General features: G+C 38.2%; 1 protein-coding gene across 9 annotated transcripts in view; it reads left to right on the top strand.

The window, feature by feature from the left end:
- The window catches only part of NRG2 (neuregulin 2), a 203,790-nt gene that overhangs the window by 107,260 nt on the left and 75,069 nt on the right, over window positions 1-21,461 (top strand). The window lies entirely within an intron of this gene.

Below are 21,461 nucleotides of genomic sequence, written 5' to 3'. Positions count from 1 at the left end.
GCAATTGATTATTAAATGCTTTCATGTTTCACTAATGTTAGAGAAGATGAAAAGCGATTATGTCTGATGCTGGTCAAAGAGTCTTTTAGTAACTTTGGAGATCAAGAATATTTGGGACAGGAAGGAAGATGATGATAATGGCAATTAATATTACTGGACTTCATTGCAAGGTACAAAATAGTTGTAAATTTTAACTTTATCTATTTTAAGTTTATCTAAAAATAATCATGTTTGTGGAAGATAAACGCACTGGTGCGTTACTAGAATAAATAAAATATGTATATTATATGTCAAATTACTGATTAAATATTTGTAGCGCCCAAGGCTAGAACATTTAATAAAGGTGCTATACCAATCTTCCAATAAAATGAGAATCAACTATTGAAGCAGCTCCTGAAATATTATGGGTATGTATGAAATGGAAAATATGTTTTGTTTTGTGTTTGGCACAAAACAGTTCCTCTTGAAATACTGGCTATATTCTGGTGGAAAAACTCTTGTGATAGCTCCAGTATTCTAAATTCTTACAGAACAAAATTCTAAATGTTTTGATTATTCTAGCTATAGGGAAGAACTGGAACCTCTACCATCCAGTTGCTCTTACATCCACATTATGAAATGTTTTGAGAGGCTGATAAAAGACATTATTATATCCAGCCTCCCTCCAGCATTCAGTTTGCTTACCATCCAAATCACTCTACAGAGGATGCTATTTCTTCTGTTCTCCATCTGAGCTTGGCGCACTTAGAGGAAAGAAACATTCATATGCAAATGCTGTTGACTTCAGTTTGGCATTTAATACAATCATTTCTCAGCATCTAGTAGATAAACTGGGCCTTTTAGGCTTTAATACTCCTTTGTGCAAGTGGACTCTTGATTTTATTGATAGGCCCAGTATGTGTGAGTTGAGACTAATATTTCTAACATCATTTCCTTGAGCATGGGTTTTCCTCAGCGCTGTGTCCTAAGACTACTGTTGTTTACCCTGTTGACCCATGACTATTGTGCTAGATTTGCCACCAACCATATTGGTGGCAAATATATATTGCCACCAGTATGCAAATGATACAACAATAGTGGGTCTTATTCAGGATGATGTGTGTGTGTGTGTGTGTGTGTGTATGTGTATATGTATATAAGATATGGGGGTATGTGTATGTGTGTTATGTATATATACTTTTTTTTGAGAGCAGGCAACAGAATTTCATTTTTAACGCAAGCCAGTGTGCTCACAGTAAAAAAATGACAATAAAGATTATCTTATTTTAACTCAGAATAAGTTCTTTGGTTCCTAGTTTTCCCCTCAGGGATATAACATCAGATGGGGATGGCAAAAAAGAGTTCAGCATGCATTATCACCCCACCCATCCAAAGTTCCAGCAACAATCTTGGTATGCTGTTTGGGGTGTTTTTGGTAGCTAGTTTACCTGACAGTTACAAGCTAAGAAAAAGAAAGTATTATTGCTATTTGGTGAAGTTGAACAAGAGTTCAACTTCATTTGCATATATAACGTTAATGCTATAACAAAAGAATATTACAACTACTGCATTTGTAATTACCTAACAGATTGTATGAACTAGCAGCACCTGTATTTAAATGCTCTGAAAACATAGTATCAACAAAATACAAGACTATGCAAATGACATACCTACATCAAAGCCCAGCACAGAGTTTTTGCACTTTTAAATACATCCTGGAAGCTCAACATCAATAGAATACAAGAATATATACAGAACATGTATGCATCTGCCCATCCACAGGGATAAGCTCAACTAGTCAAACTAATTAGCATAGCAGTGATGATCTCATAGATGTAGCGGACCACTTTTGTCATGGCTGATTGGTCATTCTGACAATTCTGATTCTCCTACTCTAGGAACTCCTACTCTAGTCCACTACAATCCTTTGAGCCATATGCTTAAACAATGCCTGCTTTGTTGTGCTTGCCAATACACCATCCAGTCTAAGCCAATAGCAGCAAAGATGTGCTGAAATGGCCAGGCTTAGGTTTTTGTTTTTTTTTTTAAAAAAAGCACTCCAGTTAAAAGCCACAAAACCAAAATCCAGTCTGTTTTTGGAAGGACCAAAAATACTTGAAACAATGTTATGCATTATGACAAGCTTTGCTTTGAATAAGAAATGAATCAGCATATTTTGATCTGAGACTGAAAACAAAGAGGCTTGTCCTAATAACAGCACTGTCCACTTTTGTAGGTCACATCCTTATGACATAGTCTCATCCTCAGCCCCGAGCTCACCACAAGAACAGCATACACTCACATTGAGCTCTTCTAGTTTAGCCTTCCTGCTTTCTCATTTCTCCCAGCAAATGAACATTGCTGCCACAGTGATAGTCCTGCCCAGTTTCTTTTGGTTGCTGAAGCTGCTACTGTATAGGCACATCCCCTTTTTCTGATCTATGGATATTGTTTTCTAGCAAAAATCTGTTTTGAGAAATGAAAAAGTTTAGTTTTTAAACTAAAGCAAACAGAGCTACTCCTCATGCCATTGCTGCCAGACAATACATCACATATTACAATTCCTAACAGTTCCAAAAAATTGGAAAGGAGAATGTTCCAAAGGAGAACACTGTGCTTAAATACATAAATTATAAGAGAGAGAGTGTGTGTGTGTCTGGAGCCTTATTGTTGTGTAATGGTATTTAATTAATACTGCTTGGAAGTTACAAAGCTTACCTCTCCAACTGGAGGTTCACAGTATTTATTTGGGTGATACATCAGCAATACAAGGTTTTATGAGGGCTTTTTTGAGATTTCTTTTTAGAATCTCTTTTAACACAAAGTGAAGAATAGTTAAAAAGGGATTGAAAAAAGTGATAATGGGCTTTCAAGTAAGGCATTTGAATGAAAGATTGCCATTTTTAAATATCTACATGTAACTGCTACAATTGATTGATTTCTTTTGTTGTTACTCTTGCCTGCCTGCTTTTCTTTTACTCATTTTTGTCAGAATCTAGACTGTAAGCTAATTAGTAGAAGATATTATTACTATTATTATTATTATTATCGATCATCGCACAGTCAGCCAGATGTTCAGACTGGATTTGGCATTTTGTCTACCTATCGAGTCCTTACCCAGGACCTGGGATAGGCAGATGTGATGTTTGATGGTATTACAGATATCGTCGCAGGATGGAAGCAGTTCCTAATAAGGCCGCCTTTTGCAATTGACTAATAGCAAATTTGTCAATGCCAATGGTGTTCAAGTGGTGCTCCAGTTGTTTTGGGATTGCACCAAGGCGCCTATGACTATTGGTATTACCCTTGCTTGCTTTTGCCACAGTCTTTCTATTTCTATTTGTAGGTCTTTGTATTTTGTTATCTTCTCCAGTTCTTTCTCTTCTATTCTGCTGTCTCCAGGCACTGCCACGTCCACTATCCAGACTTTTTTGTCTTTCTTATTGACAATTGTTAAGTCTGGGTGTTATGTTGCAGGTGCTTGTCTGTTTGAATTCTGAAGTCCCAGAGCAGTTTAATTTTATCATTTTCTATGACTTTCTCTATTTTATTATCCCACCAGTTTTTGCTTACAGGCAAATGATATTTTTTGCAGATCTTCCAATGCACCATTGTTGCTACTTTGTCATGCCGCTGCTTGTAGTCATTCTGTGCAATCTTCTTGCAACAGCTTACCAGGTGGTCCACTGTTTCTTCAGCTTCTTTGCATAGGCGGCACTTACTGTCTGTTGCTGTCTTCTCAATTTTGACTTTATATGCATTTGTCCTAAGGCTTGGTCTTGTGCAGCCAGAATTAGTCCCTCAGTCTCTTTCTTCAATTTTCCTGCTCTTAGCCATTGCCAGGTCTTGTTATTATCTGCTTTCCCAACTATTTTTTTAATGTATTGGCCATGTAGTGCTTTGTCTTCCCATGCCTCTATTCTGTTCTTCATTTGGTCTTTCTTGTAGGCCATTTTGTTCTCTCCAGTAGTTAGTAAGCCTTCCTGATATACTAATTTCAGTGCATCTTCATCATTGTTCTTCAGATATTCTTCCAAAGCCATTTTTTCTTCTTCAACCATCTGATGTACTTGTAGCATTCCACGCCCACCTATTTGCCTTGGTAAATAAAGTCTATCAATGTCACTGCGTGGATGAAGGTCATGATTCATTGTCATTATTTTTCTGGTCTGCCTATCCATTGCTTTTAGTTCTGCTTGAGTCCAGTCCACTATTCCAGCTGTGTACCTAATGACTGGAATTGCCCAGGTGTTGATTGCCTTTATGGTATTTCCTCCATTGAGTTTGGACTTTAAGATCTTCTTCACTCTCTTGATGTATGCACCTCTAATCTTTTTCTTGACTTCAGTGTGCTTGATGTTGTCAGCTTGAAGGATACCCAAGTATTTGTAGTACTCTTCCTCATCCAGACTCTTAATGTTATTTTCGTGGGGCATCTTGATTCCTTCCGTTTTCATTATTTTTCCTTGTTTGATAGTAAGTGTGGCACATTTGTTCAAGCCAAACTCCATTACAATATCTTGGCTATATATACGGACAGTGTTGAGCAACGATTCTATTTCAGATGATGTTTTTCCATACAGCTTCAGATCATCCATATAAAGGAGGTGGGATAGTCTGGCAGATGTTTTTGATGTTTGATAGCCATGTCCTGAGTTATTCAGTATTGTTGACAAAGGAAACAGTGCAATAACAAATAGTAATGGTGACAATGAATCTCCTTGAAATATTCCTCTCTTGATATTAACCTCTCCAGTCTCTCACCATTGATCTGCAACTGTGTCTTCCATTGTGCCATCCATCTTTGCACAAATTTTCTGATGTTTCTACTGACTCCTGTTATTTCTAGGCATTTGATTATCCAGTCATGTGGCAGAGAGTCAAATGCCTTTTTGTAGTCAATCCATGCCACATTCAGGTTGGTCTTCCTTTTCTTGCAGTTTTCCAAGATCATTTTGTCTATTAGGAGTTAATCTTTTGTTCCTCTGCTATTGGGGCGGTTTCCTTTTTGCTCAGGTGGAAAGAGATTGTTTTCAACTAGATGCTGTTGTACTGCATCAACTACCACACCAGTTAGTAATTTGAAAGTTGTTGGTAAGCAGGTAATTGGCCTGTAGTTACCTGGTGTTGCCCCTTTTGCTGGATTTTTCATTATGAGGTAGGTTTTCCCAGTTGTTAGCCACTTTTCAATTTCTCCTCCTTGTAGTATATTGTTGAACTGCTTGGCAATGAGTGGGTGTATAACAGTTAGATGTTTTAACCAAAACCCATGCAGTTCATCTTCACTTGGTGCTGACCAATTTTTGATTTTCCTTGCTCTTTTTTCTACCATTTTTGTTGTTATTACTAGTTCTTTCATTTCAACTTCTGTTTTATTTGCATCCACCTCTTTTAACCAAGCTGCATCCTTGTTGTATTTCTTTGGTTTATCCCATATCTGCTTCCAGAACTGCACTGTTTCTTCCTTGTCAGGTACTGACTGATTTCTTGCAGTTTCTCCATTGATGGATTGGTAGAAACATTTCTGATTGGATTGAAATTGGAGGTTCTGCCTATAGTTTGCAATTCGAGCTTCATATCTACTGATTTTCCTGGCTATAGCTGTTATTTGTTGCTTTATTATTTCCAGTGCTTCCTTGATCTCCCTTGTTTCTAAGTGGTATTTCTTGATTAGGTATTCTTTGGTCTTCTTGTTCTTCAGCTTCTTTTCTTTCATCTGTTCTAGCTTGCTTGCATGTGATCTTAACTTGCTGATCTTATTTTCTAGTCTAACCTTCCATTTTTGTGGTGCACTGTTTGTTTTTCTTTTTTGTTGATATTATTATTATTATTATTATTATTATTATTATTATTATTATTATTATTATTATTATTATATTTTAGTTAAAGACCTAGAGGCATTTGCATAATATGCTAAACTTAATTTAAACTTAGCCTCTCGACTAAATTCAGCTCATTCTATTTATTTATAGTTTAGTCTGTTGTGCTAATCTCTACAGAAATGAATTATTTCAGAAGACAGATTACTTCAGAAATTAATTTAAGCATATTGTACAAAAATTGTCAATGGGTCTGTAATGAACTCTGGTCTTGATTCTAGGGGAAGAATTATTGGGATCACAGAATATTGAGATGGAAGAAGCAATATTTGATGTGAAAAATATAGAAAGGTTGGAAGAAGAAATGAAATTAGAATAACACTTGTCCAAAAATAAGGCTATAACAAACCTTAGTGGCTGAAGAAAAGGAAAACAATATTGCATGTTTGGGAAAAGAAACTCGTTGGAATGGGAGAATTTTTAGTGATGCAGAATCACTCCATAGTGGGCCATCAGTACCGTACTTTCCTGCATATAAGATGACTTTCTCAAGCTTTAAAATTGGCACCGAAGTCAGGGGTCATCTTATACGCCAAGTCATCTTATATGCCAGAAATAATGGTAGTTTCCGGCGTATAAGATGACTTTCTAGGCATGCAACTCAGCGCCAAAGACGGGGGTCGTCTTATATGCCGGGTTGCCTTATACGCTGGAATATACGGTAGATCTTTATTTAACTATTTATAATTGTTAGGAACAAATTGGCGGTGCTGTCTGAGATATGTGGGGGGGGGGAACCAGATGGAATGAAATCAAAATTCCTAAATAATGTCATGCAAAATAACATTAGTAACTTGAGTCTGAATAGATAGTGGCTGCCCTTAGAATCACTTTTCAGATGGATATTCATGTAGCTTGCTAGCTTGAGAATAGGAAAAAAATGAAATGGTGAGGAGCATCTTGAGATGTTAAGAATAAATGATTATATACAGCTCTTATTTGCAGAAGTAGGGGGAGCTTTTAGGGGTAGCCGAGAATGTACCTTCATTTAGCCAGTCTCCCTACTTATTCCGACAATAAAAGGCAATAATGCAAGCATAATCATTAATAAGGAAAAAGAAAGGATTTTTATCACAAGAGGGAAGGTACAATAATATTACAGATAATTTTTGTTACAGTGAAAGCAGAAGTAACTTTAAAAAATACTTCTACATTAAAACTGCTGCTTGGGAAACAGACATTTCCAGGGAGAGATTATCTCTAGTGGCAATTATTTCACCAAGAATGGGGGAGAAAATTTCTTCGGAAGTTAAGTGTGTCTGTATCTCCGTGTGTGGGCATGAGAAAGAGTGAGTGAGAAAGAAATAATTGTTGGCTGTAGGGCCAAATTATGAAATGAATTCTTGTGGGGAGATGTATCTGCATGTCCTCAATAGCTGTCAAGCTGGCTAACGTGTCTTGAGAACTACAAATTTCATGCCACTACACAGGTGCTGAATGTTTGATGTTGCAGTTGAAAATTGTAAACAAGTAATAGTAGTCAGTGTTTTGCACTTTGGATATTAGAAAGATACTAAGGGGTTCAATGCTCCTTAAATCTTGCAAAAGCTTAAGGAACTCATTTGATTCCTTTGGCAATTAAGCCCTATTTTTCATGGAATGTTTCACATGTTTCCCATTAAGGGCAAAATGAAAACCTTAAATTTCTGCAAAACATATGGCACAGATTTTGCCCCCTCTTCGCCTTAAAAAGGATAAAAGGTCAGAGCTGAAAATATCAGCTTCTTAAATTCTGGAGATGGCCCCAGTTCTGTTCTGTTTTCTGGTAGGCCTAAGACTATATTTCTACCCTAGTGGATGTCGGTCAAACTCTGGTTATATTGACATTTTAGTATATATTAATATACTTACTTGTGTGAGAGAAAAAAGAAAGAAGTTAGGTGATAACTTTGTTTCCTAAAATAGATCTAAACCTAGAACTTATCTTCTGTTTAAGGCAGGAGTCTTCAAACTTGGCCCTTTTATGACTTGTGGACTTCAACTCCCAGAATTCCTCAGCCCGCATGCCCAGCTGACGAATTCTGGGAGTTGAAGTCCAGAAGTCATAAAAGAGCCAAGTTGAAAACCCCTGGATACTTCTTGCCACACTTCTTAGTAGTCAGAATTGTCATTATATCATTCAGAATGTGGGGAACAATGAGGCTAGTAAGATGGAGCAATTCAGCTCACTGTGGATTTTGCTATTCATATCATTTTGTTCGATTTAGACCATGACCAATTCAGACAAATAAGAAGTGCTGATGACATGTGATCCATGATGAAGCTAGCATTGCTGCTTTTCAGTAAGTTTTCACTCTTTAGGAGGACCATCCCTATAAATTGTAAACTGAATTGCCAATAGAAGTTTGCGAATTCTAAAAAGCTCTACACTTGTTTCCTAATGCAGGGTGGAACCCAATCTAGTATCGCATGGACTTTTTCTGGGTCCATCTCTATCCCTTCGTGGAATATGTGGTAACCCAGTATTCAAATTTGCTTTGATGGAACTCACATTTAGAAAACTTGCCTATAGCTGGGCAGCAGGGAGTTTCTTTAGCACCACCCGCACCAGCCTGCCATGCTCTGCCATCATTCGGTATAGATTAAAAAGTAATTTAAATATAATAGCACCCCTTTGTATAAATGTTTGTGCAGCATCTCATTTATAAACTGCATGAAGACTGCAGGGGCTTCTTGCAGTCCAAATGGGAGAACTCTGAACTGGAAACATCCTAAGGGGCATTTGAACACTTGTCTTCCACTCATCTCCCTCTTTGATCTTAATTTGGAAATATGCTTCTCGCAGGTCTAGCTTTGTGAAGATTTCCCCCTTTTTGTCAGATGGGCCAGCATGTCTTTCATTAGGGGCAGGATTCTGCATTTTCCATGCAGACAGCATTTATCCCTCTGTAGTCTACACACAGATGAAAGGACCCATCTTTTTTTTCTTGGAACAGAACCAGGGCAACTACCCAGGGTTGGGCCGGTTGGATGAATCCTTGTTCTAGATTTTTGTCAATGAAAGTCTGTAGCTTGCCCAGTTACCTAGGGGTTAATTGAATACAGCTTGGGTTTGGGTAATTTGTGCCCTGGTAGGATTTCTTGGAACAGTCAGTGGGCCAGTGGGGTGGGAGCGCATCTGACTCCTTTTCACTAAATATATCACGTAGGTCTTGGTACTCTTTGGGAATTTGAGGGCTTGCTGCCTCCTGCTCCTGGGATACAGCCTCAAAATTTGAAATTGCTTATGTTCACCAATTTTTCCTATTCTGTGAAACTTGCTGGGATTTGTTTTGATATTGCTTCAATAAAAAGGTACCTTCGCCAGTGAGTTTTCAATGGATATATTTAGAAAATAGTACTGAATTTTCTTTTCCAGAATTTGAAGATGCTTGCAGTTAGTGATGTGACCTCATTATTGTTTGTTGCAGTAAAATTTGGGAACATGTCCCTATTGCCCTCCTTTATTTTTACAATCCAGAAGCTTCTCTCAAAACATTAGTCTAACTTAAGTGACCTACTTTCAAGTCATGACTCTTCATGACTTGGTCTACAGTTTCAATTCATGGCTAATTGTCTTTGTAATCAACTCTTTTTCAATGTGTTGCTATACAATAATCCCTTCATTGACCCAGCCATTGAACTAATACCATGTGTACAAATTCCTACACATTATTCCCAGGAGAAGCCAGTAGATTCGATGGTAATATAGCCATGTTTATTGTGCTCACACTCTTCTGCTCAGTAGCTTTGTTTCTATTACGTGGACCTCTTGAGGAAATACAGAAAGACCATATCTTTGACAAGCCACTGTGGCAGGCCACTTAAATTTTTGTAGGTCTCTTTAGAGCAGTGGTTCTCAACCTGTGGGTCGGGACCCCATTTGGGGTTGAATGACCATTTCACGGGGGTCGCCAAACCACGCTGTCCGCCATTTTTTCCCTTTTCCCTAGCTGTCCTACTCCCTCTTATTGGTGGCCACACCCACTTGGGGGTCACCACAACATGGGGAACTATATTATGGGGTCACAGCATTAGAAAGGTTGAGAACCACTGCTTTAGAGAGAAAAAAATATTTATTTCATTTTGCCACCCATTTTCTAACCACTTCTGGTTAAGGGAAGGGACTAAGAGTGTGTCGACCCTATCTAACTGGTAGGGTGGGTAGATGTCCTTAGGGAAAGGTGGACCTGCAGACAATTGCTGCGTTCACTCACAATTGAATGATAGTCAGGCACAAGGAGACAAGATGAATAGGGTGTCAGCAAGGATTCTTTTGAGCTTCTGGAACCTGAGGACGTTGATTGGAAATACTATAATATGACCTCTGCCACTTGTGTACTGGATGGCTGCTGGATTTATGAAGAGTTGCCTTGGAAGACCTCAGGAGCTACACTGACGCAGAACATAGCAACCAGATCTGTAGGTTCTATCACTTCAGGATAATACCTCTTGTTTGGTCATTTCACTGATTGCCAATTGGCTCTTGGGCCAATTCTGGTCATTATAGCTTTATAATTTATGGTAGCCAGTTGCTTCTGGTTACTTCAGAATGAAAATACTTGAACCATTCGGTCATAGAGATAGGCTCAGCTTAAGGTTCCATGCTCTTGTGATGTGGAAGGGGTGAACTAGATGGCAGATGGCTCTAACCTTACAGAATATCTGGACCCTGGGGTATGCATGAGCTTTTCTGCTCTGACTTCAGGAAGCTTTTAAATATCTTTCATTATGCCTTTGATGTTTTAGAAGCTTCTTCTATAACTTAGGAGAAATATGGGCATTTCTGTTACGGTTGTGTCAGAATCCATGTATATTTCATTTCTATCTATCTCCTCTGATCTAAAAACAAATCTCACCTTCCCCTGGATTCTGCCATACTCCCAAGGGGGAGGGAGTATATGCCTGCGGGGTATGACTTTCACTTCCTTTATTTGCTACAATGTAACCTTTTATTTATTGCCTGCTGGGTCTGCTGCCCATTACAATGTAACAAATTGCCTCCTGCACTATGCATCTCTCTGAACTTTCTTCTCTCTAACCTGGCAGTTAGGAAAGGGGGGGGGGGAAGAAACACAAACATCCGGAACCTGGCTTATTTTTCCAGTCTCAAAATTAGGTGTGGAACAACGTATTACAAACGGAGTCAGACTGATGTTATCTTCCCTTCCCCACGATGGATTAACACCTGGGGATTGGGCAGTCTGAACCGTCCGGATGAACTGTGGGGTGGTCCAGATGAACTGTGGGGTTTGCTTAGGGACCCTTTAAAGCAGACATGTCAAACACAAGGCCCGGGGGCCGGATGCGGCCCGTGAAGTGGTTTCATGGGGCCCACGAAGCCATCCTGGAAACAGTGAGGGAACGGCCCCTCTGCCTAGGCCCTGGCCCAGACCAGCCAGGAACCAATGTACAATTTTGTGGTGGCCATCTATGCTGAAACGTATTCAGTCTTAGCTCCATAAGCCCCGCACCTGTTTGGCCTGAGAGGAATAGTGAGGCTCCTCCAGTGGACCATGCCTTGGCACTTGCCCTGGTCCCACCCCCTTCTGCCAGAGACCCTCAGATCTGTCCCACTCCTGCCCAGGCCCCACAGGCACCCTTGACGCGAACGATGTAGAACTGGTCACATCCACCCAATAGGCCACACCCACTCCATCCACACCCACCCAATAGGCCACACCCACCCTGGCCACATCCACCTGCCCCCCCAAGGGCAACCGCAAAGCTGATGCAGCCCTCAATGAAATTGAGTTTGACACCCCTGCTTTAAAGTATACAGGTTGTTTTATTATGTATTGTGTATATTTTAGTTTGATTTTTGAGATCCTTGTAAACTGCCCAGAGCATGAAATTTATGACTTATGAAATCCTATTGATACATACATACAGTACATACATAGCTGATTTCTTAAGCTTTATCTATCACTTTGACTTTAATGTCTCTCAAACTAAAATCAAGATTTCTCAGGTGGATAATTACGTTTTATTGAGAAATGTCCCATCCATTTCATTGCTCATCATCATACCACGTGAGCCTAACTGCTAGGTAAGTCTCCAAATAGAAAGCATTTTTCCTAGTTTTTGTAGTCACTTCGATCTTACTTGGTTCAGAAATTTTTCTTTTTCATTTTTATTTCCACTTTCATCTGTCATTTTCTCCTCTCTACTGTCATATTCATATTTTCTTTTACTGGCAAAATTATCTAATGTAATCTTTAGGGCCAGTTTTAGTATATGCTCCTAAATATATTTTCTCTCATTATTCCTCACTTGAAGCTAGGTATTACCCAGCGGATCAATCAGTCAAGCCAACCTGATGAGAGCCATATTATCCTCTGTGTCAATTAGCAGAGGCAGCAAAAGCAGCAGGGGCAGGATGGCATAGTCAGATAAAACGCCACAGAAAAAAACTTATATAGAGAAATACCTCCAGTATTCTAAAACAAAAGTAAACTTTTGAGACAGTGCTTGCGATATCCTGGTGGTAGATCTATTCAGTCGCTGCCCAAGGACAGCGAGCTTATGCGGAAAAAGAAAAGGAGCTTGTGCTGTAGGGATAAACGTTCTGGATAGGAGTGGAGAGAGGCAGATTTTAATCTACCAGCAGCTCCAGAGACTTTGGGCCAGTCTCTCCCTGCTTCTCAGGCCAATCTACTTCTGGGGGGGGGGGTGCTATGCAGAAAAATAAGAGGGAGTGCTATGTACATTGCCTTAAGCTCCTGAATAAAAGATGGGATGTGAACTTGATAAATAAATGACAAATGAAAAGGCTTCAGTCTGCCTCAGTCAAGTAAAAATTTATTTATTCCATAATACTTATAAGTGTCCCAATCACAAAGAATTTAAAGACATGTACTTCATCAAACAAAAAGAAACAAAAAGTATAACAATAAGCAAGCTAAATCAATACAGTCTCAAAAGTAGAAAAAAAAATCTCAGAAACAATGTCTGGGTATTACTGTGACAAATAGGAATCGTATGTTATTTCCAAATAACTGTGTTTAAGACCTAGAATGAAATCAAGAAAGACACGATAAGACTGGAGAAATTAAAATTGTTACTGCTAGGGAAAATTTCTGTGCAAAAACAAATGTTTTGCCTAGAATGATGTTTTTATTTCAAACAATACATTTTGACAACTGTTTGCCATACAAACAATGGCAAATATTATGTAAATTTTTATGGCAAGTGAATATCAATCAAGTAGGTAGATATTAGTTCTATTTAAGTGTTCAAAATTCTATGATTCCAAACATGTACACTCAAAAATAATTTTTTGTGGGAGTGTTATTGAGAAAGGGAAGCTGAAATAAGTCCATAAGCACAGTCATAGTTTCACTTAATGACTTCTTTGCTAACACCCATATAATTAAATATGTAATTATGATACTTAGAAAATTCATAATTTGGGGAAGTGCAATTTAGTATTTTCTACTTGCTATCTTCTCCTTATCTACATTATATTGTATAAACATGAACAATGATTGGATATATCCTCTTATAATTTCCACATCTTCAGGCAATATATAGGCAAATTATTCATTTTTCATTAATTATGTGTTAAGTTAATATTTAAATTATACCCCAAAGCACCTATGTAATGTAATGTATTTTTGGCATCCGGTGCTTAAATTCATCAAATTTAATCCAAGGTAAGGCAATTAAATATATAAAAATTCTTGATGTTTCTTAAGATGATATATTTAAGAGCTGTAAATTACATTTGACAATTATTTCTTCAGTTCCTTGCAGCAGCCAAAGAGTAGGGATGCATCTTTGAATGTCCCCTGCCATTGTTGTAGTTAGAATAGTGAGAAAATAGTGAGATTCCATTGTCATTCTAGAGAAACACAGCTATTTTTATAGTTTAGAACAGGGCTTTTCAACCGGTGGTATGCGTACCTCTAATGGTACGTTGACACCTGGCAGATGGTACGCGTACGATGGGTTGAAGTGTAAAAAAAAGTATAAAAGTGGATGAGGTGAAACGGCAGCAGCACCGCACAGGCTTGTGGGAAAGTCAACTGGAACTGCACATTGCCTGGGTCCTGCTGAGAGCCCAGGATAAAAGCACACAGTTCCAGCTGATTAGCAGCGGCCTTGGGGGTGGCAGGTGGCCTCATGCACTCTTCAGGCAGAGATTCAGCTGGAGCTGCGAGAGGCATTGCCTGGGTCCTGCTGAGGTAGAGAGAAGAGGGGATATTAAAGGGGGTGAGAAAAGAGAGGATAGTAAAGGGAGTGAGAAGAGAGGATATTAAAGGGGGTGAGAGAAGAGAGGATATTAAAGGGGAGTGAGAACTACCTGTACTTTATCACTTTTTCCCGGGGTTTTTTTGGTCATCAAGTTTTTGACATCTTGCTAGGCGACTTGTTAGGCCATATTCTAAAAATAGTACAATCGGTTAAAAAGGTTGAAAAGCTCTGGTTTAGAAGAATGGAGATTAGACTATTAGACATCTACAACTTTTACCTCCAGAATCTTACATAAGCAGGCAGCAAAGATCTGAAGCTAACTATTCTTAAAGTAGCAACACTCTGGAATTTATTTTAACAATAAAAAATAAACATGTTTTATGAAAAGTATCAACCAGGTCATCTCTTTTTAACTCTCTCAGTGTCTGTTGAGACCATTTCCTTTTTCTGTCCCATTTACAACCTTCATGTTCTCTAACTCAGTGGGGGCTCTGTGGATAACAAGGTGTAATAAGCAGAGCTTTGCAGTTCTAAATGTTATTATATCATTTATGCCAGTTAATGTATCATTGGAGGGGATGCATCCCCCGGAGGGATGGGATGAAGCATTTAGCTACTGGCCAGGAACAAGCTCTGGTTGGTTAAATATTCATGGTAGTTAGTGATTGGTCAGAATGTATAAGCAGTGTTTGGCTGGTAGCTTTCTGCAAACTGTATGGAGTATAAAATGATTAAAAATCTTGTCTTTGTAGCACTCTCAGATCTCAGGGTATTTAAAAGCACATTTGATATTTTCTGGCTTCCTCATCTTGCTGAAGGGGTCAGAAAAGATATATGCTCAATGTTAAAAAAAAGTCTTTTCCATTGTAATGCATTGCTGCACACTCTGGTGCTTGGACCTGTGAAAGCTGGACGCACTTCATTTCTTCTTTGCATTGCCTGGGATTCTCATACTTAAGTTCCATGGCTGCAGAGAGCCCCTTCCAACAGCTGAGGGTTAAGCAAAACTTCAGATTTTTCCCACTTTCTCCTTTCCCATTTCCACTGTGTACCTCTGCACCACCTTGAAGCACAGTTTCATAGGTACATTTTCTCCCAAGTGTTCAAATTGAATTCAATATGTACTTTAAAATGCATGTTTGGCCATGAGTATTTTTATTATACATAACCTAACCTCTCTTTCTATAGTCCTAAAATGTGTTTCCAGAAAAATAATATGTTTCAAAAGTTTATTTGAAAAGCCCTCCTTGTTTTTCACTTAGAAATTCAGTTGTAAGTTACAAAAGGAAGTTGTATTTTCCCATGTTTAATTTGTATTATAAGACCATGTCAAGTTTTGTTTATACACTAAACTGGATTCTTAAGAATATTAGGAGGCACGGAATAAGAACTTGGGATATCCAGTAAATGATAATCAGTGGGAAACTATGTTGTGTATTTATGTCTTATTTCTAGTTTAAAGTTACAATTAATTCAAACGCTATTATTTTGCATGTATTGGACACCCATGAAATTTTTTTACAAATCAACAGATTCCTTATCTGATGCTCAAAGCATCACACTGGTTTATATAATGTGAGTCCTATGCTACAATCGCTCCCTTTATAAAAAGTTCATATAACATTTATAATCTAGAAGAATCTTTCTTTTTTTGGTAGGTGATACATTATTTAAAAAACAAAACTAAATTCAGAAAATAATAGAAAAATAAAAAGTGGTTATTACATATTTTTATGGTTCCAAAAATGTCAATATTGTACGATTCGAAGGACATCTATTCTGTTTCAATTCCAGTGTTGGCAGTATTTGAGGCTTGTTTCAATTAACTGAACAATCTATACTTTCCTACACTATTGTGATCAGTCTTTCTCATTTGGGGCTGTTAGGATTCTTTGACAGACTGTGACTGAAAGATAAATAAGCATTTTTTCTACTGTGCACACTGTGCAATGCTAACACTGTCAGTGGTAGGAATTTTATATGCCATGAGTTAGCTGCTGGCCTGCCACTTTTCTGTTGTTGTAAACATTGTAAAACATTGATTAGGAAGGTTAGAAGTGAATTATACTGTTAGGTTTTTGCATTTTTTAAAATGATTTTTATGCACAGGGTCTTTGAGACCTGAACATAATTTGAAAGGTCTTCCAGAATAAAGTTTGAGAAAGGCTGATTGTATTAAATTAATAAATTTTGGTATAGAGTATTCATAATTATCACTAAAATATTATATATCAACATTTATTTTCTTTTTTCTCCTTTCTCTTTTTTTCTTTTCACTTTTTCAGTTTTTACTTCTCTTTTTCAAAATTCATACTTTTTATTTTAAAAGAATATGTAATAAAATTATATACTTGTATGGAAAACATTATATATTGTCAGCATATAATAATTAGTTTGATTCCATCTGCTGTTATGCCACAAATACCCTTCAACTGGATCATGAAATTGGCCAGTGATTTCAATATGAAACTAAAAATAAGAAATGGTAAAAGTCATCTTGGAAAAATTCCATATCTATTTTGATAGAAGAGATGTAATTTTATTTTTAATTACCATGACAGAGGATTTGAGTGCCACGTTTAATCCAGTTAGTGCAAAAACAAAAAGAAAATCTAAATTTGGCTAGCACTTGCTGCAAAAAAATTCCATTCTCCTACATCAAAAGCCTCTCTCCCAGCCAACAAAAACCAACATTGATGATACCAGCTTTCCTGCAGAGCATCAGTTAGCAATCCAATTTTATCATAGGATTGTCAGTCTTTTATAAAATCAAATTTACATGGTGGCTCATCAAAGATAGTGTGTGTGCCACTGTTACACTTTTTTCATCCATGTTTAACAAGTAGCCAATATTATAATTTGCATCTTTATCAGCCTTCAAAATTACAGTCATCCAAGCCTCGTTAAAGAGAGAAAAAAAATATTCAAAAGCTTCATTATAAACCTCCAATAATAATGTGGCCCCAAAACAATATGTGCCTTATTTTACTCAACAGGAAAGCAAACAGGATCAGGAACCTTTATGTTACGATATATTTAACATCAACTTTTATTTCCAGGCGAAATAATTACTCTCCCATAGAAACCTTCCTGAGGACTGCAACCCTTAGTGAAGCCCTTACCAGCTGCAATTGAACTTTTTAAACTCTTGATTATATAAGTCATCACTACTCCCTTTATAGATGGTTCTGCTCTATATTCCATCATTGTACAGTACCTTTAGGCCCAATATTAATTTTAAGCACGTCTACTTAAAGACATATCAGAGATAAAATTATTTTATATTTCAAGTTAGTTGTTTTGTTATAAAAGTTATAATTTTATTTAAACAACACAAAATTATGAACACACACGTTCATTATGTTCATGTTTGTATTTAAAATTTTGAACTTATAATTTTAATTGCCTTGATATCCTGATTTGTGTTATGTAATTTTAGCCTATTTTTTATAGTACATATGTTACATTACTATTTCAGTGGGATAGTGGGATAATCCTATTTAGTGGGATAATCCTATTTTTCAAATCTTTGTTTTGCTGGTTGATGACCAAAATCAGGATGCTTGGCTATAAGCAGTCAAGAATCTGGCATAGAATCAGGTCGTACCAATGACTCTGGGTACACAAAAGAAAATGCATATAACTGCATATAAATGCAGTTTAATTTTTACAAAGGTTCACATAATATCTGAAACAATTTATGTTTCTTTCCATAATAAGGTCCAAATGAAGTTCATTTTAGTAATATGGTATGCTGTTATGTGAAAATGTTTTTATTTTGACTGCTTTATTATTAGTTGTTGTGAATATTTTTGCTAGTTACAGCATCAAAAGGCTGCAGGCTAGGTCCACACAAGGTCCACACCAACCAGACCTGGTCTGCAACAAGGGAGAGTTGCATACGCTGGGTCATGTACCCAGAGAGCTTGCCTGGCCATCTCTATCTATTGGAGACTGGCCATTTTAAAACTGGAAGCAAAATTCTAAACAAGTGGGGAAATACACTGAGTAAGGATTTAGGAATCAATTTCCCCAACAGCCTCTGAGAAAACTTGGAAACCTTCCCCCCAAAAGTGAAGCATTTCAGAAATCTTGAAATGATTATTTTGGTTCAAGAGACCCCTCTTCCTCCTCCTCCTGAAATAGATAAATGGCCCAGCCATGGAAAATATCTGGGTTTGTTTTATGTGTGGTATTAGATCTAATTTTCAGTGTTTCCTTGAATAAGCTGCTGTCATACTTTATTCATCCTTTAGACCAGGGCTTTTCAACCTTTTCACCCATTGTACCACTTTTAGGATATGGCAATATTCGAGTACCACCAGTCACCTAGCAAGGTGTCAAAAACTTGATGATCCCCCCCCAAAAAAGGAAAAAAGTGATAAAGTACAGGTAGTCCTCGACTTACAACAGTTCGCTTAGTGACTGTTCGAAGTTACAGTGGCACTGAAAAAAGTGCCCCCAAGGCACAGCCTAGCAAGACACCTGCCTGCCCACCCACCGGTGCTCTTCCTCCTGTCCGAGGTTTTCATTGTTGTGAGCATTTCTGTTGAGGATTGGCAGTGGGGGTGAGGGTGTTTGGTTTTTATTCCCCCGTCTGCTGGGTGGTTGCAGCAGGTTTTGGTCACTTCACATGACCCTGGGACACTGTGACCGTCATAAATATGAATCAATTGCCAAGCATCTGAATGTAAATTACAAGAGCCTGGAGATGCTGCAACATTCCAGCTGATCGGCGCTTCTTCTGGGCTCAGCAGAAGTGCCAGGATCAGTGCCGAGCTCCAGCTGGAGCTTGGCACTGATCCTGGCGCTTCCGCTGAGCCCTGACAGCCCTGCAGCTCCAGCCATCTCTCGCTCAGGCTTGTGCAGTGCTGCCACTGGTTCAGCTCATTCTCCTCCCCCGCTACCACTTTTCTAGGATGGTCGCGTACCACCTGCCAGGTGCCAATGTACCACAGGTGGTACCCGTACCACTGGTTGAAAAGCCTTGCTTTGGACCAACGGTTCTCAACCTGTGGGTCGTGACCCCATTTGGGGTCGAACGACCATTTCACGGGGGTCGCCAAACAACACAGTCCGCCATTTTTCCCCCTTTTCCTTAGCTGTGCTACTCCCTTTTATTCTATTGGCTTTTGAAAGCCAATAGAATAGACTCTCTTGAATAGAGAGTGTTTTACCACTGAAAGTATTTCACTTTTTACCTATCTATGTTACATAGGCTGTGGCAGACCTATCCCTCTCATATGCTGGGGATCTGAGATAGACAACAGGTGGGATGGATGATACATCTAGAAGATAGATGGTGGCAGTGGTGATACAATCCAGAGCTGATGGTGGAGCCATGGTATGAAGACTCAAGAGGCTTCCAGATGTGGGGGATTCAGATTTCCAGTGTTTCTCTTTGTGAATTCAGCCTATTGCACTACATTGATTGATTACTTGACTAATTATTTGCCATCAAGTTGGTTTTGACTCTTAGCAAGCATATTGATACATTTTCTCCATTATGATCTACCCCCAACTTGTTCTTTCAAGTCTCCCAACAGTAAACTCATCAGCACTGTAACTGAATCCATACACCTTGCTGCTGGTTGTTCTCTTGTTTTATCTTCTTCCATCTTTCTTAGTATTGGCGCCTGTCCCAGAGAACTGGGTTTTCCCATATTATGTCCAAGGTAGGAAAATTTGAGACTGGTCATTTGTCAAGTAAGAACGTTGAGTTGATTTATTTAATGATCCATTTGTTCCTTTTCTTGGCTGTCCATGGTATTGTTCAATACCAATGTTCAAAATCATCCATACTCTTTCTATGTTGCTTCTTCAAATTCCAACTTTTCTTCCACAAAGTGTCATATCAAACCATTTGAATATTTTTTCCAAATCTTTCATAGCTGGTCTGCCAAATGCTATCTTGCATTGTTCTTTACTATTAATGGTTGGTCCTAAAAGGCAGAAGCTGTCCACCACTTTGATCTTTGATAGCCAGTTCTAACACTGATTGCTCCACTGGTTATCATTAATTTGATCTTCTTTATATTTAATTTTATCCCATTTTTCACTCCTTGACTTTTATTACTAGAGTTTGCATATTCTGCTATAAGGGCAGTGTCATCAGCATAGCACAGATTTTTTCCCTTCCACTTTTGAAACCATGCTCACATTCTTCCAATCTAGTCAGCATTTAGGTTGAATAAATAATGGAAAGATCTTTGACAATCTGTTCCTGGCAGTGGAAAAATTATACAAAGAGAATTGGATTCATTTATTGGAATATATGTTCAAATAGAAGCTGGACAGTCATCAGTCTGGGTGATTTAATTTGGATTCCTTCTCTGTTCAAGAGGATTAGATTTGATCATTTAAATGACTATTTCCATATCCTTGATTTTGTCACGGAAGCCATTTTTTTCTTGAATGCGTATCAATACCTTCTGGAAGTCCAGGATTTTATGCTTCCCATAGAGACAGCTATCAGTCTTTGCCCTATTAGCACCTAAGAGTTCACGTTGGGAGAAAACACTCTTCTTCGTGCTACCATTCCAGATGATAATTGCCCCCGGCTATTTACTAAATCAGAATTCTTATCCAGTCAGTTTGGTCTGGTTTATGAAAAATGAAACCATGTCTAGAATGAAATGTTTTTTTTGGTTGGTCTTCAGTGTGATTTGGTGGATAATCCTGCAGAAAGCACCTGGCACAGGACTAAGCCCAGGCTGGATATTGCTCCCATAAACTGAATGAAAGGAATGAGATGTTCCTGCCACTGAATGCTTTAGTCCTTCTCTTCCTGCCTGCAGATCCTTTGCTCCACCCCTTACCTGCTTAGGAAGCAGTTGTCTAATTTAGATATCATCCTTAAAGTAGTGATTGCACATCATTTCCTGGCCATAACAATTTATTCTACATGGACAATTAGTTCTTGAAAGCAACAACATATCTTGCTATCAAAAAATACTATATTTTCTTCACTTTCACATACTAACTTTTTTTAAAAAAACTAGTCTGATACTAAGAACAACCAATTTGCTAAAGATAAATTTAAAGGTTACAAAAGAATGTTGGTGCAAATTCTCATATGTCTCCCTTCTGCCAGTATTGCTGTAGCAGATCAAGTTCAATTGATGGTTGAAGTTAATGACGTTGACAATTTTAATGCATTGTTTCAATACTCCCTATTGTAGTGAATCAGATGGCAAAAGCTTTGAATGAATTTGCCGTTCTAGCTTTTGCAGCCACTCGGGACTTCAAGCACTATAGCAATGTGCAGAGTCAAAACAGAACATTTAGGCTGTATAGTCCAGCCCCCTGCTAAATGCAACTTCTGTATCACTTCTTCTGATCCCTTTCTGTTGGTGCTCACATGGCTGGTGCCCTTCTCTCCTGTTCCTTTGCTTCCCTCAATCTCTTGACTATTTTTCTCTTCCCTAA

Source organism: Crotalus tigris, unplaced genomic scaffold (assembly GCF_016545835.1).
Source record: "Crotalus tigris isolate CLP2741 ecotype Arizona unplaced genomic scaffold, ASM1654583v1 scf7180000024339.11422700, whole genome shotgun sequence".
NCBI lineage: Eukaryota > Metazoa > Chordata > Lepidosauria > Squamata > Viperidae > Crotalus > Crotalus tigris.
The sequence above is the reverse complement of the archived record's forward strand: the minus strand, read 5'-3'. Positions and strand labels throughout refer to the sequence as shown.